Genomic DNA, 25840 nt, shown 5'->3' on the forward strand with positions numbered 1-25840 from the left:
ATAAACTAAATGCTGGAACAGACACACAAGACATAAAACCAACCTGGGAGTGCTGAACCTCCACCATCAATAGTTTCTTCTTCTGTATCATTTCACTTCTTATTTTTTAAAGATTTATCATTTGTACAAATGAATATTTGCCTGCATATGTGTGTGTACTTTGTGAGTCCCAGGAAAGCAACACATTCCTTGGAACTAGAGTTACAGAGAGCTGTGAACATCCATGTGGGTGCTGGGAATCAAATCCAGGTCCTCCTCTGCAGGAACTGAAAGCATTCTTAACCACTAAGCTTTCTCTCCAGCCCCACTTGCTATGGTTTAATACACTTTTAATATGAAATTTTTTAGCAATTTAGTGTTATTACAACTTTTTATTGCAAAATGTAGGTGGAGCACATGAGGGAAGGGGACATGGTTTGATAACTGAAGAGGTAAACAACTAGGTACAAAATTATCTCTAGTTGTGAAGACCCCGACCCGTCCCAGCTCTGCTCCTTCCTGCTCCTTCTCCCCTTCCCTTCCTTCTCCCCTTCCTTATTTATTTGCAACATTAACTTCCTTTCAGCTACAATAGAAATTCTGGCAGCAGGGGAACAATACAGAAATAAAGATGCTCATTAAGCCACCAGTTGACAGTCAAGATGTCTCTCCACGTAGATCAATAACACTCTGGAAACCTACTCCTCAAGAGGAGACATCAAGCATGCTGGCCACCACTAACAATCGAAGCAAACATCAACAGAGCCGCCCAGACGTTGTTAGATACAGTAAGAAGCAGGAGAATTAAACAAAGGAGCAATATGACTTCACAGCACACCAGCTGCACCTCAAGACATTTCCTTATCACATGCTTAATTTCACAGCTCTCTATACTATGCACTTCCGGTGAATCCATTCAGTTAGATTCCTAATCCCATGGACAGGAACTTCAGTCAGTCTGGCTCAGCTCTACTAATGGAAAGTCTTTTCATCACGAGATCTATACAATCACCACCCTCTGCTGATCAACACGTCTCTTCCAGAAGAGATGTTCCATCATCTCCTAAACCATTCCCAACATGCCCACATTCTCTTCTAAGCAAGGCCGTACACCTGGTACTAGGAATACTTGAGGAAACGATCCTTTCCTTCAAGTGAAGTTCAGGTCTAGATGGGAAGGCAGATGGTAAAGAGATGCAGTGTGATACAGGTCATGACAAGGTATACATAGGCCGTGTCTCCTTCCTGTACTTTCCATTCTAACTGTGAAGTCTTTCATAACAAGACTGTTTCCTGGTGGATTAACTGAACCCCAGCAAGTCAGCCATTCAGAAGATTAAGTTCCTAGTGGTGATGAAAGTGGTTACCCAGGGGTTAAAAAGCTGTCCTCCTGCCTTTGGCTCTGAGAGGCATTTGCACTTTCATTCTTCTCCTCCCTCTTGACCTCAGGGATAACCACCTGCTCTTGCCCCTCTCCCTCTCCCTCTCTCTCTCTCTCTCTCTCTCTCTCTCTCTCTCTCTCTCTGCCCACCATTCACTATTTTTTTTTTTTTGCTTGTGCATGCATGTGGTGTGGTACGTATTCATGTGTGAGTGGACACACATATGCAGGCACACATGGACATGTGTGCCTGTGCAGGCCAGAGGATGAGAGGCTTCCTCAATTGCTCCCCACCAATTATTCTCTAAGACAGGGTCTCTCAATTGAAGCAGAGCTTGCCTGTGTGACTGATCTTGCTAGCTTGGAACCCTGGTTCTCCTCTCTACATGCTGGAACTCTAAGTGGGCTGCCATGCTCACAGGGCGTTTACAGGGGTTCTAGGAACCCGAGCTCCAGTCTTCAGATTCGTGCGGCAGGGACCTCATCCACTGAGCCACCTCCCCAGCACCCAGTCGGCATCATTTAAGAGTTAGTGAACTCAGGGCGGTGTCCTCGATTTACTTTTCTTACCACTCTCACACTGCTGGAGGAGGCTGCCAGGGTGTTACTAGCAAGATGAGCAGTGAGTGCTTCGGGGTGAGCAGCAGGCACAGGTGCAACAGAATAAAATATGACCCAGGAATGCAGGCGCTGGGTTGGCTGGCTCTTGCTGTGGTAGGCCGTCTGGACCGTACAAGTACTCGGGCAATACCGCAGCACGCAGGGTATCCGGCGAACTGGGCTTTAACTACCTCTCTGTGCTGTTAGCTCTAAACTTCTGGTCCTGACACAGCTTTCGTCCGTCTCTATCACTTCTGAAATAAATTACTGCCAAGCAGAAAGGCGAGCAAATGGTGAAGAAGTCCTCAAGGAACTAAAGGAAAGAGCAGCAGGGGAATGTTCTCGGCTCCTAGGGATGAAGATAAGCTTAAAGGTTCCCTAAGAAACCGTGGACCGGCTGGGGTAACGGAGCCTGCACCAGACCAGGAACTAAAGAAGTGCTTTCAATACTCTAATTCTTACCAGTGCTACAAATTGACAGGAGGTGGGCAAACACGACCCAGCATTGGACAACTCATCACAGAGTACAATCTCAGGAAGAGTGTGAGAAATGACGGGGTGGGGCAGCCCTCAGATGACAGGGCAGGTACTCAGCAGGAAAGGAAATTCTTGTCCAGTTTTTCTAAACTGTGCTCAAGTCCAGTTTTGTAGAGGGTACTTGAACCGCCCATGACCTTGGGCTAGCTGACCCAAGGTCTAATTAAAATACTACTTTAATTAGGGTATGTTTCAACTTTGTATTCATTTGTAACAGCTCTGTTTAGAAAAATCAGATATGTGGCTTATGAAACTAGTAAGTGATGTGTAACGTCAAGTGACTTGGAGATGCAAAATGGACAGCACCTTTGGTTTTATAATGCTGGCTTTTAATAAGTAGGCTCAAGTCTAGTGGAACGGTCAGTTTAACTTTTTAACAGATCTTAATTTTTTTATTTTGAGTGCCACTGTTAATGTGTTTTAAAGAGGTGGGAAAAGGGTCCAAAGCAGTCTGGAGACACTTACATATCTCTTGTTGGTCCCCCAGAGTCTAGGGCGACTGTAGGGTGAGCAGGCCACTTGACACTTCTGAAGTGCTTAGTGTTTCACACAGGAGGCAAAAAGTCCATTCTCCCTCCCACCATTTGGAAAGAGGAGAAATACCTTTCAGGAAGGGTGATTAGATATTCACCATGTGACAGTCACATGGGCGAGCGATGGGGAATTTTTTAGTGCTTTCTGTAGTGCTATTTTGACATACATTTCCTTTTAAAATGTGCCTTCATTTACCAAAATTTACCAAGAGATCAGGAAGCCTTCCATGTCCAAGAGAGCTCTCGACCCCTTCCCTCTTCCTTTTTAAGAGGTCACATAGGCAGGCAAGAAGCACTGCCTCTATTGGGCCAGCTAGCCCAAGGTCATGGGCGGAGCGAATATCCACTACACAGTTTTTTTTTTTTTTTTTTTTTTTTTGGTTTTTCGAGACAGGGTTTCTCTGTGTAGCTTTGCGCCTCTCTGGAACTCACTTGGTAGCCCAGGCTGGCCTCGAACTCACAGAGATCCGCCTGGCTCTGCCTCCCGAGTGCTGGGATTAAAGGCGTGCGCCACCACCGCCCAGCCACTACACAGTTTTTTATCCACAGAAAGTTCCATAACCAAGCAAGACAGGGACGTACTAAGACATCTCTTAGGAGGTCATGATCCATAATCCTTCCTGAAACCTACAGATTTTCAGATTAAAAATCACCACCACTAACTTTATTTAAACCAACAGATTTTTCTTCCTTTTTTTTTTTTTTTTTTTGAGACAGGGTCTCATATAACTCAGCCTGGCTTAAATCGTTCTGTGGCTGAGGCTGAACTTGACCTCATGACTCTCCTTCCTCTGCCTCTCACGTGCTGGAGTTATAGGCATTATGTCCCCACATTTGGTCCTAAGAGACCTCTTAACTAACTTAATGCAGACTCATCTCTACACTCTGAACAAAATGAAGCGTAAGGCGGGTGCACGTTTCAGAAGAACGCAGGGTGAAAAACTGAAGACACCTTACACACGTAGTCAGGTTTTATGCACACACACATACACACAGCAAGCTCACCAGGAGATTTATGTTTGTCTTTGGATAGATTGTAACTTGAGGCATTTGCTAAAATGAGCAAGGGTTATTATCATAATTAGAACAAAACTTGTTAGAAAAAATAATTTTGTTGCTAAAAACATATAGTATGGTCTGGGAATGCAGGGCAATGAACTCACTTTCAAATAATAATTATAAAACATGGCCCTATGTTAACACTATCTTTCCAGTCACTGAACCAGCCTCCACAAGTGTCCTGATGCTCATTTATTATTTATTCATCTATTTATGATGAACTGGAAGAGGCTAAGAGTCCAGCTGCTTTAAAAAGAGATAGTCACAGTATCTGAATAACGGCTGTACGAAGATGAGTCTTTCCTCATTTACAGACGCTTTCTTTGTATTTCATGTGGACTTAGTCCCTTCACACCCAAAAGCTCCACTCTGTCCCCTCCCACTTTAGTGACCCAGGAAAATCAGACAAGGGTGGTAAGCAAACGCAGGTGGCCCCACCAGTCTCCCCTTCTGGGTTCGATCCACTTTCCCATATGCATATGTCCTTGCCACCACCCTCCTCCTGAAGACCTTCCAGCTGAATGTCGTCATTGTGCCTCAAAGACCAGCTTTCTGGAGAGCAGTACTGAAGAGCACTGGCACTAGGGAAAGGAGTCCAGCAGCGTGGACTTTGCTCTCCAGGGTCCAAGGGAAAGAGATGGTATGACCTGGAGGAAGTGCTTCCCCTCTGAGCAGCCACAGATTTGCACTTAATGAATACTGTAAGGACTGTCAGAGGCACCAGCCTTGGCAGGAAAGCTTCTGCAGGCTGCCAGCTTGTTCACCGGTAACACCACTCCCCTCTCGCACAGAAGAAAGGCACATCCCAGCCTCAAGTCCCTGCAGCTATCTAGCTGAGAGAAGAGAAAGGTGATGTGTAGGAGACCAGACAGCTCTAAAAGGAGCCTCAAAATGGCTTTGTTAAGAGCACAATGAGTTTTTTTTGTTGGAACATTTTATGTTCTGAAGACAATTTAAGGAAGTGCACTTGAAAAAGCACACCACAGTTGGCTTAAAGAGCAAAGCAGCCAGAGTAAGAACAGTTCCTTCCAAGCACAACGCAAACCCAAGTCACCGCCCCACGGATTAACGGCAGCAGCACCCACAACGCACTCTTAGGATCTAGAATATCACCCTAAGAAGACTCCAAAGGGAAAACTGGGCCCACAGACTCGCTCCCTGTTACTCCACCGCTTCCTCAAACACAGACTGCAGACAGTCCACTCCGTCTGCCACCGCATCTGGATTCCCCCACACAAGCTCTACCTAATAGCTCACCATGGAGAAACTGTCGTCTGCCTCAGTCGTGGATACACACTCAATCCTCACAGCAGCCATGAGTGAGGGCAAGGTCTCAGACTCCACGGACAGTGAAATAGCTCAGAGAGGGAAATGCCATGCCCAGCAACACCAGGTAAATGAACTGTGGATGGCACTGGCGCTGTCTACGTGGTGAACTCCTGCTCAGCACATCTGGGCTGGCAGTTAAACAATTATTACAGCTAATATAGTAAAAATTTACAGTAAATCAAAATTTACACTAAAAATGCTCAGCTAATAGAGGAAAGGCCTCCTGTACAGCCCAAGTCACTTCTGAAGTCTACCCCAGGTACAAATACCTGGGTCTACCAGAAATGCACCCAGGAGGAGAATTAAAAACAGGGGTATTAGCTTCTAAAAATGCGCCAGTGGTCAATTTGGGACTCTTCAGAAGATCCCAGACTGATCAAATCCCAGCCTATAGTGGGCCTGGAATGCAGGGCTAAAGAGAAGCTCCTCCTACAAGGCTTCCTTCTAATTGGACAGAATGAAATGGGTAAGGTGTACTTCCTTAAGAACTACCAAATGAATGGGCTTCAATTACTACGGCACCATTCCAAACACAAAACTGTCAATTTCTGTGACGACGACCTTGGTGGAGACCAGATTTTCCACATGAAGAAATATCAGGGCTAGAAACTAGAAATACATAAAGGTTAAAGAGCCCAGGCAGAGCCCACCTATGAACCAGACTTCCTCATGTCCCACTGTTTACTGGGGCTGGCAGACCAGGGTGCCCTTCCAGACGAAAGAGCTGTGTCAGGAGACACCACTGCATTTTCTCAAGTAGACCCTGCAGCTTAGAGATAGGGCTACTGTTGCTCTAGGGTCTGATCCCCAAGCCATGCTCCTTGCAGCATCCCCACCCCTCCTAGAATCCCATGATTAACTCTACATGTTTCAGCATTTCCTCCCTGCTTCTTGAGGAAGCAATCTTTTCCCCAAAACACCTAAACTCAGTACTAAGTGTTTAAGGCCACAGGATCCCAGGTACTTGAAACCTGCTCTCAGGGCTGGAGATGTAGCTCAGAGACGGGATGTGTGCTCAGCATGCATGAGACTGGAACTAAACCTCAACAACTCCCTTACCCTCCAAACAAGAGGAGTTTCGAGTGTTGGCAGTGACGCTGAAAATCTGACTACTTGCCTATTCATAGGCACCAATTCAGTTTGCTGCTGTTTCCTGCTTGAGCAGAGGCAGCCACCCTCCTGGTTTTTTCCTTCTCAATAAATCTCATGTGTGAGGTTTGTTGTGCAGTGTCACTTCGTGGTATTCCTTGGCTTCCAGCTGCCAGCATACCTTTTCATCTTAGCTGCAATGCTTACATATACCATAGCTATATTAAATAAATACATATTTATTTAATAGTTTTATAACATTTTTATAACTATGCTTGTTCAACTCTTTATAGTTTATTTTTCCCAGACAATAATTGCTTGTTTCTTTCTTTGTCTGTCCTTCCTTCTTTTCTTCCTTCCTTCCTCCCTCCTTTCTTTTCCTGTACAGGTTTCCAGTCTTGGCCTTTCTAGCTGAGCTTCACCTGCTTGATGCCTGGCTGGGATCATAGCTCCAGGTAGTAAACATGTGTCTGAGACTATCCCAGGCATCACTCCATCCTTCCTTCCTTCAGCCGTAAGAGTGGAGAGGTCCAATGATTACGTCACATAGTGGTGTATACTAGGCTTATAGTTCATCACTTTATTCTCTGTTGCTTACTTTATTTTTCATAGACATGATGACATTTCCTGTCCATTTGCTTAGTTTCTTTCTACAATGGATTAAAAAAAAAAGTCTTACTCTTTTCTACCTGGTCAAAGCAAAAGAGTTGGCTACCTGCCCTTCCCTGGGATTCTGAGATTGGGGTAGCCTCTACATGAGTTACTCACTGGGGTAGCCTCAAAGCTGGAAGACCCATGAATGCCGGGATCCATAGCCCACTGTAGTTGGCTGTTTTTGACTCTTTAGCTCTTTTGGCTTTTGGGGGCCCACCACCCAGCTCCCAAATAAATCATATGGAGAGGCTTATTATTACTTATGAATTTCCAGCTTTAGCTTGATTTGTTTCTTGCCAGCTTTCCTTAATTTACATTAATTATCCCGTCTACCTTTTGCCTGTGGACTTTTACCTTTCTCTATTTCCTATATATCTTTTCTTTCCTTCTTATCCCATGTCTAGCTGTGTGGCTGGGCCCTTCTTTTCTCATTCTTTCCTTCTCTCAGATTTCTCCTCCCATTTATTCTCTCAGCCTGCCAGCCCTGACTACCCTTTCCTCTGACTTGCTTGGCCATTCAGCTCTTTATTAGAACAATCAGGTGTTTTGTGTAGGCAAAGCAACACAGCTTCACGGAGTTAAACAAATGCAACATAAAAGATTGCAACACAGCCGGGCGGTGGTGGCACACGCCTTTAATCCCAGCACTCGGGAGGCAGAGCCAGGCGGAGTTCGAGGCCAGGCTGGGCTACAGAGTGAGTTCCAGGAAAGGCGCAAAGCTACACAGAGAAACCCTGTCTCGAAAAACCAAAAAAAAAAAAAAAAAAAAAAAGATTGCAACACATCTTTGCATCATTAAACAAATATTCCACAGCATAAACAAATGTAACACATCTTAAAATAATATTCTACAACAGCCCATGTCTCTCTAGAGAAAGGTCTAGTCCAGAACTCTGGGAAGTAAGCTCTGCAAAGCTTTATGTAATTCCTCCATGGACAGAGGCTCCATGTTCACACTGGAAAGAGACCCCACCCCATCTCAGTGCCACGTTCCCGGAGCCTTGGACCTCCAATCCTGTGGGTGTAGGAGGGTCAGAGTCTTCTGCAGTCTCTCTAAACCCACTCTCTCTGCTGACCAAAACACCATTAATTCTGGTCTCCAATTTCTTTCCCTTTTACCTGTCCTTGAATTTTTTACCTCTGGTCAGTAACAATGACAGACAGGGAAGAGAACCATTCTTAGAGAGAAGCCTATTAACTCAGAAGTGGCCTAGGAACCCCGGCATCTATGGCCCTCAGTCTTGAAGCAGGGAAGAGATTTATGGGAGTGACATTTAGTGGCTTGAGGAGGGCAGAAAATGCCTGAAGTGTCCTATTCAATGAGTTTGGCTGGAGAGTGCCACACCATGCTTCACAGGGAAATGTTTTAATTGTGAAATGTACAAACATATAAATATCCATCATCCTGACTTCATAAATGTCTATATATATATATATATATATATATATATATATATATATATATATATATAGTCAAATTTGTTACAAATGATAGAGAAATAAAAGGTCACAGATACAGCTGAAATCACAACTCCTCCAGAGACTCCCCTCTCAGGATGCCCCGCCCTCTCTCCATGCACATAACAGGGATACAAGGACACAAGAGCAATCAGTGGGGCTGTGAGGCTAAGAGAGTCACTGTCTCTCAGAACACTGCCTTCTGTAAGTTTCTTCTGCCATGTGAAACTCTTTAGGATTTATCCTCATTGCTACAAAAGATACAGACCCTTCCTAACAGCTTCCAGATGCTTAAATATTGAGTAGAAAGAATGGGAAAGCTATTAGAGTTTGCTGGGTGACGTCTGGGTTATTTCCTCTTTTCTGTTACTACCAACAGTGACAGAATGAATATTTCTTTCAGCATCTTCTTTGGGAACACAAGCAAAGCCCCTCAGCAAGGTGGAGCATCTTCCAACACCATCAGAGAATATCTAGCTGAGAGCAGAGACACAGCTCATATTCTACAACAGCCCACGTCTTTCTAGAGAAAGGTCTAGTCCAGAATTCTGGTCTTTGCCTTTTACATGTGATGCCCCACATTCAATGCCCAACCCCCCCCAAAAAAAAAAAAAATCAAACTGCCTGCTCAAGAGGGTGTACTACGGTTGGTTATACATAGCACTGAACACGCCACGAGGAGTCTCCCAACTCCACCCCTAACTGTTGCCAATAGAAAAATACAGATGCCATCTTGCTGCTTCATAGTTATAGTCCTAGCAGAGAACTGGAATTTGTTTCTTGATCTAATCTTTATCCACTTTGTTTTCCTCCTAGGTCACTGCCTCTTCGCTATGATTTAGAACACATCTGAGTAGTACAGATGTGAGTCCTGCATTAGGTATATACATATTCACACTATTCTCAGCCTAAAGCTTTGCCTCTAATTACTATTTAAACTATATTTTCTTGTACTTCCAACTTGAATTTTTGTCCTTTTTTAAGATAAGGTCTTAAGTATTCCAGGGTGGCCTCAAACACAATCAAGAGTGGCCTTCAATGCCTGATCCTCCTGCCTCTATCTCGTGAACGCTAACTGGTGTATGCCAGCATATCTGGTTGATACAAGTGCTAGGGACGAAACCCAGGGCTTTGTCCATGCTAGGCAAGCACTCCACAAAATGAGTGGTATCCCCAGACTCATTTGAAATTTTTGAAAAGGTCAAATTTGTAGTTTGGTCTTTCTACACATTCTTTAAAATGGTCCTCCTGTTCTCCAGTGCTGCACACATTCTCCTCTAGAAGTTTAAGTATTTCTCTTCAAATGAAAGTACAAATATGACTTACTTTCCTCACATTGTCCTACAACTACTTTTTGGAGTCAGAGGTACTTTGTAATTACTGACATAATAATCACAATGTCAAGTCCAAGTCTCTCTGAGTCTGGCAGTCCCTCTGTGTGTCTGTGTGCCACTGCCACACCAATCCAAATGCGACATTATAGCAAATCCTACTGACCCCATCTGGCATCTTCAATTAATTTTAGAATCATTCTGTCATGTTTCTTGGAAAATTCTCTTGGTTGTAGTACTTTGGCCTTTAATTGCATCCATTTTATAAATTAATTTAAGGAGTACTGGGTGCTTTTAAATGTGGAGATTTCTGTAGTGGGTAGCCATTCCAGCTTTGATCTGGAAGTTCCAACCCCTATTGAGGCTTAGGTAACTGTCATGCCTACAAGGTGGGGCCAAGAAAAGACCCTGAAGACCCAGAGATCTGGATGCCCCGCCTCTCTTGGTTCCTGGACCCTGGACGCTGGAGGTAGACCAAGCAGAGTTCTCCAGAGAACACCGCCAGACTGTGCTATGTCTTCCCCAGACCCTGAAACCTACCTATCCCTTCATTTGTAAGTTACGCCACTAAATAAACCTCCCTTTTAACTACATGGAGTGGCCTTAATAACTTCACCAATATCTGGCGCCCAACATGGGACACGAACCCATGACCCTGAGATTAAGAGTCTCATGCTGTACTGACTGAGCTAGACTTATAGATTTATAGTCACCTATGCCTGTCATCTCTATAGTTATGCTAGTTAGGTTATCCAGATTTATAGATACATAGGTCGGATGGACAGGTAATCTTCAAACACTTCATGGACCTAGAGAAAATGGCATTTAAATAACTTAGAATTCTGTTGACGTGAGACACAATTGCTCCTGGCAGCACCAATTCGATCCCGAGAATGTTGGGCTTCTAAGACATTTCCATTTGGAAGTTTGTCTTCTTCTTGGCACAAAATGGCCTACTGGGCAAAGAATTGCCCTTGCCTCGACTGCTGACAGTATGAATGCTGTCCTTTCTGGACAAGCGGGACACAAGGAAAGCGACCACTGTACTCTGCCAAGACAGGGTAAGATGGTCTTTCAGAATTCCTGCTTCTGAAAATGGTCTGTCAGATACTCTAGACCTGAAGCCAATTTGAATGCACCAACAATGCTGAGAAACATTAGGTGACTGTCCAGGCTGTCAGCTGTCTCGGTCTATACTCTTGCAAGATTCCCGAAAGTTTCTTGCATCCATCTACCATTTCTCAGGTACCATTATATTCCTTCCCAGGTCTTTGATGGAACTGAAGACTAGCAGTTATAATTACAACTTAGTGTGTGTGTGTGTATATATATATATATATATATATATATATATATATATATATATATATATATATATATATATAAAATCTTAGATAGAACATATTAAGTATTAGATTCAGGTTCTTTAGGATAGAACACCTTTGGAATGATCTTTGTAACATGCCATTTACCTATGCTCTATACTTCTTTGGATTTTAGTATGTGTTTCTTGCTTGATATTGTTTGCATTGGTTGTAGTTCCATCTTATCTAGGTCATTATCCCTCATTACTCCTGGACAATATTTGATAACCATTCCTTTGTATATAGTCTTGTATTAGGTTAGAACCTTCTTATTTAGACAAAAGGGGGGAATGTAGTGGGTAGCCATTCCAACCTTGATCTGGAAGTTTCAATCTCCATTGAGGCTTCGGTAACTGTCACGCCTACAAGGCGGGGCCAAAAGAGGGCTCTGAAGACCCAAGATCTGGATGCCCCACCTCTCTTGGTTCCTGGACCTGGATGCTGGAGGTAGACCGAGCAGAGTTCTCCAGAAAACACCACCGGACTGCGCTACATCTTTTCCAAACCCTGAAACCTACCTATCCCTTCATTTTTAAGTTACGCCACTAAATAAATCTCGCTTTTAACTACATGGAGTGGCCTTAATAATTTCACCAATAGGTTTCTGTTCAGTACCTGGCAGTAGCTCTTATTTCTTAAACAAGCACTGTGACTGTAACTAGTGACACAGCTGTACTTACGGCACTGGGGAGGCTGAAACAGGAGGACCAGCAGTGGGAGAGCCCAGGCTGCACAGGAGGACCCTATCTCAAAGTGCAAAACAAGTATGAAGCCACTGGATGGTCTCTGCTATGTTTATTACAAGGTACATTATGATATTTTACTGATGGACTGACTACGTAATCACCTCCTCTGACACACTGCTGTCGGTGCACTACACACTTAGTGCTCTTCTCTGACACACTGCTGTCAGTGCACTACACACTTAGTGCTCTTCTCTTCTTTCACATCTAGTCCTACTACTGAATTGCTTCTTGAGTTAATATTTTAATAATTTCCCAGTTAGGTAATATGTTCAGAATAATATTTCCCTCCATTTTTATTGCATTAGGAGCTGGCTGGTAGTCAATAGGACAAAATTTAAGATACACTGGTAACTTTTAAAATAGCTAAGCTCTACTCTATAAACACGTTTAAGAGAAAACTCACAAAGCAATACGTAAGAAAATGCAAGGACTTCAGGAAAATGGGAGGAAATGGAAGGTTGGTTGTTTCCTTCTTTATAAATTTTTTGTTATTAAGAAGCTTTCCAGAAAACATTAATTACTTTGGAAGTAACATGCAGGAAATCACATGTACTTTGCAGTTTTTATTAAAAGCAGTGAGAGCTCTGTAGCAAAGTCATGAAAGCATGCCCATTACAAAAGCAGGGCAAAGCCTTCCAGATGTGGGCACTCTATACAGTGACAAAGGATTTGCCGGACAGCAAAGGAAGAGCCCTACTCCAGGAAGTTCACCATGCTCACTAACCAAGGGGAAGAGTCTGCTATACACTGGCCTACACTCTACGGCACTACTTCAGTAGAAGAGTAGATTACACCTGGAGAAGCACCTTTGGAAAATTCAGTGGACTTTGGCTTGGTTATCAAATTAGTTCAAGAATCTTCAGTAAAATCACCGGTAGATTAACAATCCTCTTCCCAAAGCCAGATTCAGGGTATCTGTAATTACATCAGACACAAGAAATGGTTCCAAAAGAATCCTCCCATTTGAGTAGATGGCCACGGTCGGGAGAAATGAGAAGTCAGTCAAGAAGAGCACTCGCATCCGTTAATCAATAAGACAAAAGTCACAGCAACAAGCAGAGAACGTGAAGGATAGGAAAATGAAAAACACCAGGACAAAATGGAACCCCTGCGAACAGAAACGCCAAACAAGAAAACATACACAGAAAAGAAGTAACATTCCCACCACCACGGAATTCTAGTACGCTTTATGGCCCCAAACCCGAGTATTCTTTCTGGGGAGACAAGAGAGAGCACAGTTCAGAGGGCAAAAGAGAAATATTACCCCAGGAGGAGAAGGTGTTGATAATTCCTGTGAAAGCAACTTCTGCCTACTTAAGACTCAAGTAAACACTACAGTGAGTAGAGGAAGAATAAACAGAGAAAAGGAACTGCCAAGAATAAGAGCTGATACCAAGCTTGAGGGACAGAAAATGAATCAGCCATGATAGCCATCTATTATACTAGAGCACAGAAGCGTGGGTCTGGATCCCGGAGAGCAAACATACGATCTTATGCCCTTCTTTATGAAACAGAACCCAGGACCTGCATGACAGGCAAGTGCTGTACTGCTGAGCTACACCTCTAACCTTGTGGTGGCTTGAATAAGAACGGCCCCCATAGGCTCTTAAGTTTGAATACTTAGTCACCAGGGAGTGGAACTCCTTGAAAGGATTGGAAGGATTAGGAGGTGTGGCCTTGTTAGAGAAAGTATGTCACTGGGGGTGGGCTCTGGGACTTCAGGTGGCCATGACAGGCCCAGTCTCTCTCTGCCTGCTGCCTGTAGATCAGGATGTGGGTCTCGGCTACCGCTCTAGCACAATGTGTGCTACCGTGGTCCCCACCAGGATGATATGGACTAAGCCTCTGGAACTGTAAGAAAGGCCCCAATTAAATGCTTTCTTTTATATGAGTTGCCATAGTCATGCTGTTTCTTCACAGCAACAGAAAAATAATTAAGACAAACCTCAAACATCTATATAAACATAAAAATCATAAATTGGGAGTGGGGTGGTAGCTCCATGGCTAGGTACTTGAATAGTTTGATCCTTAGCACTGAGTGGGGAGGGCCTGGGAGGAAATGAAAAGAAATATAGGAGTTAATATTTATTGTATGCTTACTGTGTGCCAGTGAGTATGAGAAGCAGTTTGCACTGAGGGATGGTTCAGTGTGTAGCTGGTTACTATGCAAACCTGAGGACCTGCGTTCAGATGCCTGGCACCCAGGGAAAGACCAGTATGGTGAGACACAACTGCAACCCTAACACTGTGACTTCACTGGATGTCCAGGGCAGCCAATTAGTGAGCTCTGATTCACTGAGAGACCCCACCTCAACAATTAAGGGGGAGTACAATCAAGGAAGCCACTCAACATTGACCTCTGCCCTATCTACACACACACACACACACACACACACACACACACACAGAGGCATGAGGAAGAAACTAAAGTTTGGGGGATGTAGCTTCATTGTTAGAATGCTTGTCTAACATGCATAAAACCTGGGCTTGACCCTAGCTGTATATGAGCAACATGGGGGAAAAGAGTAGGTTGGTGAGAAGAAGGCAACTAGAAATACATACTCAAAACAGTAAGAATGCACAAGACAAGCACCGCAAGTTGACAAAAAGCCAGGAATGGCTTCCCAGAGAAGATGGTCGAGTTGAACTGTGAGCTACAACTACTGTACACTCTGATATGAACAGAGCATGTACTACAGAAGAGAAGAGTGAGCCACGGGCACCCTGCCCTGGAGCTGACAGAGTAATGGAGTTCAAAAGTGGGAACAATGTCCAAAATCCCAATCACATGACAATATAAAAGAAAGGAGGCCATGGTCAAAGATTCACAGCTAAGACAGGTATGGTAGTAGACACCAACAATCTCAAGACTTCAGGAGGCTGGAGCAAGAGCTGCTGTGAGTTCAAATACCACCTCATCCATGTAGTAAAGTCAAGGCTAGTCTGAAATAAAGACAGCAAAATCCTACTAACAGAACCTCAGTTTATAATAAAACAAAAAACACAACTGTAGGGCCCTGACCCCCATTTTGGGTAGCTGTTTCCTTGCTTGCTGACCTTGACCAGATGTCCTCCCTATGCTGATTCACTGCTGGTTTCCTTCCTCCTGAAGGCTCACTGGAGATTCCTTGTTTGTGTGTCCTGCATATTGGGCGTTAACAGCTTAGATGCAAGAATGTAGAACATCAGTAGTGAACTTCTGCCCTCCAGGGTTCTCCCATTGTGCTGTAAGCCTGTATTTAAGGCCTCCTCCCTCCTTCAATAAACGGCATTTGGCATTCTGCTGAAGGGAATGACCCACTGTTCTTGTCTGTTTTTTGATCCACAGCCCCTCGCTTGGACAAGGTGAACAGGTGGTGAACGGGTGGTGGTACCGCGGGCGTTACCGCTATACACAACATACAGTATATTGCTTTCAAGATCTTTAACTTAAAAATACTGAAAAATTAATTAGTTTTTAACAAAATTAAAACAAAACAAAAAAAAGGACACAGGAGGCAGTACTATTGGGTCTCAAATTTCAAAGAAAACTCTGTCTTTAAACATGGCATTTGGTGTCAAGTAACAGATGAAATCAGGGTATGTACTTAACATAAAGAAGGTAACTCACATTAGTCACACTATCATAATTTAATAAATATCATCATGTTTCTGTTCTTCCCAGGGGGCTGTTAAACTGAAGGATGACAAACATCGCTGCCTCTCGTGAAAGTTACAATTTACAAAGGGACCAACAATAAGCAAATGAAACCTCTGAGTGTTAACATTAACCAGATGCATAACTGACCTAATTAGAAAAGAGTTAAGAACGGTGGAGCACCAAAGAAATTCCTCAAATGATCTGGTTCTGCAGGGCAGTTTATACTTAAAAGTTGTCAGCACAGAAATGGGTTACCTATGCTGCTCACTATTGGTTCACCTGTGAGCTCACTGCCGTTCATCTGTGCTGTTCTGCTCATTATCTTATTCACCTATTCACTGCCGATTCAAGTGTACTGTTCATCACTGCCCATTCATCTGTACTGCTCTGCTCACTGCCAATAAATGTGAAAATGAATCATCTTTACAGTGTTTCCATTGTCAGTAAAACCAAATAAGACTTCTAGATAGCTACACAAAAAAGTTTTTTTAAAAAATACAAATTCGGCCGGGCGGTGGTGGCGCACGCCTTTAATCCCAGCACTTGAGAGGCAGAGGCAGGCGGATCTCTGTGAGTTCGAGGCCAGCCTGGTCTCCAAAGCGAGTTCCAGGAAAGGCGCAAAGCTACACAGAGAAACCCTGTCTCGAAAAAAAAAAAAAATACAAATTCATCGAGTATCTTTCACTTTCAAATTAAGTATTATGTCCACCATATAATCAGTGGTAAGAAGACTCTAAAGCAGAGTATTTGCTACCCTGCTGTCTGAGTCACCTGGAAAGTGACAGTCTGGCTAGAGAAAAGTGTCTGAAAGAAGACTCTCAAAAACACGGTCCATAGTTTGTTCTAGGAAAGCGAGAACCAAGGGAATTCAAAGTTCCAGGACTAGTAAATGTATCCGGCACACAGGGTGCTTAGGTAGCAGGGGAGACAGACACTGCTCGTCCCCACTCCTGTCCCTCAGTTCTTTACCACAGATTCCCCACTGTCCTGGCAGACGTGCAGAATCTAACCCAGCCCCAGAGGACACGTCAGTCTCTCCATCACTTATGCCCCCAGTGACTGGTCTGACGACTGAAAACTGAGCAGAAGACTGCAACATCCTACTTATCGGTGAAGGAGCTCCCTGGTGGGAGGGACAGGCGTGGCCAAGGCTTTCCTTCCCCTTCTTCCTCTTGGAGGACAGGATGCATAGAAGAACATCGGGCCAAAATGACAAAAGACACCAGTGGAGTTCATCACAAAGCTCCAGGATCCTGGAAGCATTACCAAATGCATGTGTCAGCTTGGGAGCATGTCTTCCCAGACAGCTTCTCATGTGGTCAAATCTGTATTTGCTTCAGATAGAGCAAATGCATCCAAACAGGTAACTGGTTTTCACTCACAAACAGTTGCCTTTAACTACATAGTATTTTGATGAAAGATCATATTTCAACAGTTTATAATAGAACAAAACAACAGATGAATATATAAATGGTAAAAATCCATGGTGCCTGTAGTACGAATTTTAAATGGTCTTATTTAATAAAGCAAACCCGTAGCCAAGTATTGGGGTGAACACTGGAAGATTAGAGAGACAGAACAAGCCACAGCTAACCTCACTTGGCCAACTTCTCAGCTGATCTTGTTTCCTCAGAATGGAAGCCTCTGTGTCCTCATCTCCGAATGGCTCTCAGCTGAACTTTGCTGCTCAAAAGCCTGAATGCTTAACCAGCCAAATGCTTCTAGTTTCTGGTCCTTACGCCTTATATATCTTTCTGCTTTCTACCATCACTCCCTGGGATTAAAGGCTCGCTTTCTGGGATTAAAGGCGTGTGTCACCATGCCTGGCTGTATCCTTGAACAGATGGATTTCTGCCTCTGGAATGCTAGGATTAAAGGTGTGTGCTACCACTGCCTATCCTAAGTATCTAGTGGCTTTCTGTTCTCTGACCCCAGATAAGTTTATTAGGGTACATGATATTTTGGGGAGCATACCACCACAGGTACCTTTAAGGTGTACCTCAAAATCTAATTCCTATGGTAATAAATCCACTAAAATGCACAAAAATGTTCACATGAAGCATAAGCTTAGATGTTAATGAAAAAGTCTCTCTGCCTGCATTTCAATAAACATCCAGTGAAAAGTATGCATGGATGGAAAGTGTGGAAACAATCTTCCTACAAGCATGCAAGTTCACTCCCATGGGAACACGCTCTCCTGCTCCTCATGGAACAAAGCTTCTTATTTTTTTAGCCATTAGAAAACATGTTTTTGGAAACTTCAAAATTAACATTTGGTTAGGGGGCAAATGCAGGAAAGTTTTTATCCTGTTTATAATAATGAATCCAGTCCAGAATACTCTAATGATTAATCAAAGACTAGATCCTAATTTTAAAATGTTCTCACTGTTTCATGCTTATTTATCAGATAATAAAATGGTACATCTCTGAAAGCTTATTACTACCATACATGATAAAATCATTAATTTTGTTTTTTGCTACAATCTTGAAATATTTTTTTTTTTCTGGGAGAGTCCAGCACCCATTGTGTGAGATGAGGACACAGAGGCTGGTAAGTTCTGTAAGCAGCGTGCACTACAATGAAAACTTGGAGACTATTAATGGTAGGCTATGCCCTCCTCTGCAAAAAAAGTTATAATTAAAATTAAGCAGAAAATGGAAACACTGACATCTGCTGCTAGTTTGGATGCATTTAAAATGCTTCAAAAACAAAGAGTAGATAGAGATTAGAATGTTGAGATTCAAAACCTAAAACCTTCACAAGCCAATTACCCATTGGGTGTGTGTCTGTGTGGACCAGCCACTCACAGTCAGTCAGCATAGAGAGTGGTTCCCTGAGGCATCTCTGCTGCTGGTGCTGTACTGATGTGCTGGCAACAGAACCCACATCCTTGTACATACTATGCACGCACTGGACCACTCAGCCCCCACTGAGACTCTAGTTTATAACCTCTGATATCTTGGAGCTTTTCATATTTCTAGTTTCATAATGTCTCCTAGAAACGTGGCTGGGGCTCAGTGTGTAGCTCCATGCTAGAGTGCTGGACTAACCTGCAGGAGGCCCTAGATTCTGCCCCCAGCACTGACAGGAGGGAGGAAAGGAGCTGGTAAGGACTGACCTTATTCAAAGAGTCGACCACTGGTCCTCTTATGGGACTCCTAACAGTGGGAACAGGGGCTGTCTCCAACTTTTTACTGCCTTTTGGGGTCCTACTCCCCATACTGGGTTGCCTTAATACATAGGGAGGTGCTTAGTCTTACTGTGACTTGATATGCCATGTTTTGTTGATACTCATGGGAGACCTGCCCTTTCCTAACAGAAAGGGAGGGGAACTTGAGGGAGGGGCTGGGAGGAGAGAAGGGAGGGGAAACTGAGACTGAGATGTAAACAAATTTATTAAAAAATAAAAAAGAATCAAATACATCCACATTTCAACTCAGCTTACATGCATTCCGTCATCTTCTTTCTGTATGCTGTAGGAACTCCGGAGTGATGCACGGTATTTGAAGCATGGAGATCTATAAAATCCATGATCCCTTCCCCAAGCATTTCTCATACATCTTCCCTTATCTCAAAGTGTTCACTCATGTGTCTGTTCAAATTACACTGCTGCTTGTTATCTTCCGGGGGAGCAGTTTTGGAAAGCATGCCCTCCCTACTATGCATCTCACTTTAACATCAATATCCCATTCGGCTGATGAAGGGTTAAGGAGGAACAGAAGAGAAGGAAAAAGAACATGAAAAAAAAATTTTTCCAGCTCAGTCATTACTGTTTTTAACCTAAGATGTCTTTCAGAGTGTTTAGCTCCATGGTGATGGGAGCAGGTGGAAAATATAGAAACACTGAAAGAACAAATCCCTTCAGAATATTTTAAGGTTTCTAACGAAAAGCTTAATATGGAATTACAGAACCATGTAAGATGAAAATAGACTCATAACTTAATTGTATGAGTTGAACAATCTTGATAATAGCTTTAAAAATGTTATATTCCTCTTATAAACAGAAAACAAAAAAGCTTTTGACTTCATTTGTGAACTAAAGAAAACATTTCAATGTTTAGAAGAGTGGATTTAAACTGTGCTGGTTGCCTTCACACTTGGTAGTGTCTGGGGACGTCTGTGGTCACAAACTGAGAGCAGGAGTGTACCACTGGCATCTCCTGGGTAGATGCCAGGGATGGTGCAAAGCACGGGGTAACTCAGCAGCAAGGAAGAACTGATCGCTAGCACCCTGTAAAAGCCACAGACAAGAACCACAGTGCTGAGGAGCACAGGCAGGGAGGTCCTGGTGACCCACTGGCTGCTGCTAGCCAAGCCAGCAAGTTCTGGGTTCAGTGGGAAACCCTGTCTCAAAAACTAAGGTGGAGAGCAACAAAGGCAGACATTGCTGTCAACTCCTGGCTCTTAGAGGTGAAACAAGAGAATCCACCCACACCACACTCAAGGAAGGAGCTGGTTATAAAAGGAGAACATTCTGGGCTACCTGAAGAGCGGGCAGTAACCCCTAACATACGAATAAACAGTATGTCTGAGGTCAAGTAAGCCATGATGCCTGAGAAAACAGGGGACCAGGATACAGGGTGAAAGACAGATGGGTATCAGACTACCAGAAACCTGGAGACTTTGAAAATGGGATTTGACTTTCAGAGCAACATGGTCTGGAAATGTAGCTCAACGGTAGATAATTGCTTACCATGCCTAATGCCCTGGCTAGATCCTAGTACCATTATTAAAAAGAAAAAACAAAAACAAAAAACCCAGAGTGCCAACACAGGTGCATAGTCCTAGCTACTCAGGAGCTGAGCTAGACAGACCCTCTAAGCCCAGGACTTTGAAGCCATTTGGGTAATAAAGCAAGACAAGATCCTAGCTCTAAATAGAGATTTCATCATAAGGGGATAGCTGGGTCAGGAGCCCTGTTTCAACATATGCCCCAGTTAGATGGGAACTAGACAGGTCTGGGTATTTGTAGAGATAGAGACAGTAAGACATACTGATGGTAAGGGAGGGTTGCCCCTCCCCCAAAGATTGGAAGAGACTGACAGATTCACCTAATCTTCCTCGTGTGTGTGTGTGTGTGTGTGTGTGTGTGTGTGTGTGTGTGTGTGTGTGTGTGTGTCTGTCCTCTCTCCCTTCCTACCCCCACCTCCAGGGTTTCTCTGTATATCCCTGGGTGTCCTGGAACTCACTCTGTAGACCAAGCTGGCCTCGAACTCACAGAGATCCGCCTGCCTCTGCCTCCCAAGTGCTGGGATCAAAGGTGTGCGCCACTACCACAGGCAGTTAGGACTGTTTTAAAGAAGTGAATCAAAGGCAGCTTTATAGCATTCGGCTGGAGCAACGAGTGATAGATTCTCCCACAGGACATTGGCTGAGCCAATCTATAGACTTCCTAGACAGCAAGGCTCACTACCAAGGAAATCTCAGGAACTAGGAGGAGCCCCTCACCCCAGACGCAAGCCAAGAGCTCTTCTTCCCCAGGAGGTAACTGAGCCTGCTGTGCACAGGAGTGGGGCACTGAGGAAAGACAGATGAACTGTCAATCTGAACAAAGTCTGAGTCAGAGACCGGCAGTACTGAACACTGTGGAACTAGGGTGATGCCCCCAGCGGAGGACGGAGAGGGCACAACAGAGCTGACGTCTTTTCACAGACCCACAACTTAAAGGCACTGACTAGAGCCTTCTACGGAGCCACTACATCCTTTGGCTCTGCAGAATTCTCTAGAAAATCTGAATGTAATCTGAAATGTAAATTCAAACGCACATGTCAGGTGTTCTCAGCAAGTCCCCTGAGGCTCTGTGGCTCAGACCTGGAGCTCAGAGCTTCCGGAGCATGTCTGAGCTCCACAGAACCACCAGTGCACAAATGAAGCTTACAACCTTGACTGCTACAGACGGTCAAGTCTGTTTCCTAGTCCCAGTCTCTCTTCCCACTTTATCTAATAGTCTCCAGTAAGCATGACCTAAGCACCCACAGTCAAAAAACACAACTTTCACAGCTGAAGAAAGGCAAGGTTGAAGGACACAGGTAGAGGAAACTCCTGGGTGCTGCTCGAATCCTAAATGGTCTTACAATGAAAAACCTGGAACCAGATACTGGGGTAAATGCTGAAAGGTCAGAAAGACAAAGGAACAAGCCACTGCCACGTCTCACCTCACTAACTCCACAAATCCTCTGAAATCCTGACTACTGATCCGAAAGGTTCCAGCTGAAAAAGGTTTTAGCTGAAAAGCTTTAGTTCCTGTCTCCTCATGCCTTATATACCTTTCCCTGCCCAGCTATATCACTTTCTTCTTAGTGCTGGGATTAAAGGCGTGTGAGTACCAAGTATTGGGATTAAAGGTGTGTGCCACCACTGCCTGGCTCTGTTTCTCTCCTAGCTGAGTCAATCTCTTGTAGTCCAGGGTGGCTTTGAACTCAGAGATTCAAATGAATCTCTGCCTCCCGAGTGCTAGGATTAAAGGTGTGTGCCACCACTGCCTGGCCTCTATGTTGAATCTAGTGGCTTGTTCTGTTCTCTGATCTTCAGGCAAATTTTATTAGGGTACACAATATATCACCACACCTGGGGGTGGGGCGGGGTGTCAGCTGAGAGCTCTGGCTGTTTAGCCACACAGTCACCCTTGGCGACAATTTAACAGTGTACATTGGTTTCACAGAAAAGGACAGTCACCCCAAGTGCTTCAACAGAGGGCCCATTAAACTAGGAGATTAATACAGTGTGTCCAGTGACCTCTGTGAGTCACTGAACAGAAACCTCCCAATTGGCTAATTTGTGACTGAAACTATCAGCTATCTGTGTCTGACGTATCTGTCCAGCCAATCTGGGCAGAGATAACGAGAGAATAAAAACAACATCAAAATGATCTGGAGAGGTTCAGAAGCCCGCAGTGGCTGTCGGATGAACTACCAGAGAGCTCTGGGCTGGGAAGGTTAAGAGGAGGAGGAAAGAAGGGAAGACAAGAGCGGGCAGCAGGGGAAAGGAAACTGAGAATACGAACCTCCCACTGGAAAAAGACTTGGTAACAGAAAAGGGGAGGTTCCGAAGAGAAGCACGGCAGGGAAGGGACTCCACCCTGTGACCCGACCCCAGATCCATTGATCCCAGATCCATTGACGTGAGACCTTTCTACTGTGACATGGAGGGTTGGGGAGACATTCCAGATCTTTTGCCAGCACACAAGAACACCCAAAGGCCAAATCACCACAACTCTTAAGTTTAACAAAACCAAAGCATCCACAATGGTACGTAAGAAAAATCCAGAAAAACCAGACGGGACCCAAGTGAGAAGAACTCTGAGAGAGGCAAGGCTCGTGGGCAAACCCCGAGCGCCTGTCCTGCAACATGCCTTTCACTCCGTCTTTATACTTACTATCAGTTAAACTGACGGTGTCTACTCAAGAACACTAGCATATGAACATCTCAGGGTAATGTGTGTGAAACACTGGCTTCCTGTTGATTACAGACAATGGCATGCCATGATTGGTCGGTTTTTCTCTGTGTAGCCCTGGCTGTCTGGAACTCACTCTGTAGACCAGGCTGGCCTGCCTCTGCCTCCCAAGTGCTGGGATTAAAGGCAAGCGTCATCACTGCCCAGCTGGCTAACTGCATTTTTAAGGGATAAAAAACACACTTACACATACCAATCTTATCTAGTCTGTAAATATCTTTTAGAGTCACCACATTCTTCATCATAAGAATAAAAATAAAAAAGTTAATTAAAAAACATTTTATCTTTCAGAGTTATTCTAATATTTGAAAATGATAAAACACTGGTGGTTGAAATGGGGACTCAAACCTTTCATACATAATTGAGTTCACAAATTATTTCTGTCTGGCAGTGCTGGGAAATGAACCCAGAACCTCTTACCTGTTTGGTGGGGTTCTGCCACTGAGCTGCACCCTAGAGCAGCAGGCTCTGACTTTGTATCTGTGTAGCTATAGGGACATACTGAGTAAGTACTGGTGGTACACATTTTCTTGACCCAAGAAATGCATCATCCAATTTGTCTATTAATAATGCCTAACTACTCATCTTCATTTTTATGAAACCACAACACAAATGCCTTGTGCATCTATTTACTCCATTTTCCCAAGTTTTATAATTTAAGAATTCCAAAACTAACACGTGTTGGCATTTCCTTAAAAGTGTGACTTTGTGCTATGGTTGGGGCCACTGAATGAGAAACGCCCTGACAGAGAACAACGTACTGGGTAAAGTGACGGGAAGGCACACAAGTCAGCTCTTCTACTGACCGACAGGCTCAAATGTGTAAGCCAAACTATCCTGGAAAGGACTACATTCTGAAATTATTGCCATAATGTCATGATTACTACGCAGTAATAGAACATAGGACATATACGAGCAAAATTAAAAACTTTCAGTAAGCTTCATTCAGAAATATGTTGCAAGGCCTGTGGCTGTTCGGCAGTTAAGGACACTTTTGCTGCCACCTGGAGACTTGAGTTTGATCCCCAGAACTCACACAGTAAAAGAAGGAAAGAAAATCAACTCCCGAGGGTTGTCTTCTGACCTGCGCATGTAAAAGCTGTAGCGCACCTGGTCACTTACACATACATGCACCTGAGTGCAAGCGCGCACAAACACACAAATATACTTTCAAAAACATTTTGTGGCTAGGAGTGCTGCTGCACGTCTGTAATCCCAGCATTCAGACCTGAGGCAGGAGGACTGAGTTTTTAAAGACACAGAGGTTACTGCCTTGGAAAGCTGAGGTACTTTCACAGGCATGAAATAGTAAGCAGTGTGCTATGCTACCATCCTGGGTTAGCTACATGCCAGCTGGGTGTGGACACTGTGCCCAGAGAGCTCACCCGGAATCTACCAAGAGTGTGTGTAATTAAAACGGGAAAGCAGGCCAGTTTCATCTCGGCATGGCACACCTAGGGAACAGCAGAGCAGGACCCTCAGCTCTCCACGGACCATCTCTATGATCAGCCCAGAGGAGACGGCCCTCCCTGCCTTCCAGAGAGCAGACCACCGTTCCTTCAAAACACTTTCTGAGCTTCTGTGAGCTTTCTGGGACAGATCAGATTTTGTCAACCTGCTGCTTCAGACACCGAAGTTAGACTACCTGCTCAGTACACATCTGATCAAGAGTAAATCAATGAGGATGAAGCCACGGTAAGAGAAGTTAGGCACTAGGACCGCAAGCTGAAGGCAAGCCAGCCTGGACTGCACAGGAAGACCTGATTCAAAACCAAACAAGAAGCCGGGGTGGGGGGTGGGGGGTGGGGGTGGTGGCGCACGCCTTTAATCCCAGCACTGGGGAGGCAGAGGCAGGAGGAACTGTTCAAGGCCAGCGTGGTCTACAGAGCGAGTTCCAGGACAGCCAGGATTGCTACACAGAGAAGGCCTGTTTGGGTGTGTGGGGGGTGGGGGATAAGTTAAGTAGGAATCTCACAGGTAGGAGAAAGAAAAGATAAAAATCACTCCTTGGGGAATGCTGCAGAAGCAAAGAGGAAGAGGAAGGTGAGAACTGCGTCAGTCAGAACAACGGAGAGTGGAGAGGCGAATGGCCATGCTGGTGACTTAGAAACGAGACCACACCGGTGCACGGCCTCAGGAACAGAGCCTCCGGAAATGCCACATGTAAGACTCAGCAGTGAAGCCCTGAGTGTTTTCTCTACCATGGTGTGTGTGTGTGTGTGTGTGTGTGTGTGTGTGTGTGTGTGTGTGTGTGTGTGTGACAGCGGCATTCTTACCATGTCTAGTTTGCAGTGTCAACAAATCAATAAAAGCAGAGGAGAACTTAAAGGTCTAAAGAGGAGGATGGAAAAAATCAAGTTTCCATCATTTACAGACAACAGCCATGATTACAGAATTATGTCCATAACCTGATAAAATACACACACATTACAACTAGCAAATGAATCCAGAAGGTATGCAAGATCTCAGGACAACAGACAAGCAGCAACTCAATACCTGGACACTAACAAGTGAAAGAATGAAATTTGTAAAACTATATTTACAGAACACTAAAACTTCCACTATAGCTAATAAAGCTAATGAAAGACATGCACAATCTATATTGTAATCTACAAACCAAGGCTGAGAGAACTTAAGTGGAACAGTTCACAGAGAGAAGTCACAATATTACTAGAATATCTACTCT

General features: G+C 44.2%; 1 protein-coding gene across 11 annotated transcripts in view; it reads right to left on the minus strand.

Annotated features, from left to right (window-relative positions):
• The window catches only part of Sipa1l1 (signal induced proliferation associated 1 like 1), a 306912-nt gene that overhangs the window by 116591 nt on the left and 164481 nt on the right, over nucleotides 1-25840 (minus strand). For 2 of the 11 annotated variants that reach the window (XM_052739390.1, XM_052739393.1), the window contains one exon: nucleotides 16805-16953. The exons of the other annotated variants lie outside the window; for them this stretch is intronic. The gene's annotated coding sequence lies outside the window, so the exon portion shown is untranslated. The remainder of the gene's footprint in view (nucleotides 1-16804; nucleotides 16954-25840) is intronic. 11 annotated transcript variants of the gene reach the window in all.

The sequence above is a fragment of the Peromyscus californicus genome, unplaced genomic scaffold, assembly GCF_007827085.1.
Source record: "Peromyscus californicus insignis strain IS unplaced genomic scaffold, ASM782708v3 Scaffold_15__1_contigs__length_86483966, whole genome shotgun sequence".
Classification (NCBI taxonomy): domain Eukaryota; kingdom Metazoa; phylum Chordata; class Mammalia; order Rodentia; family Cricetidae; genus Peromyscus; species Peromyscus californicus.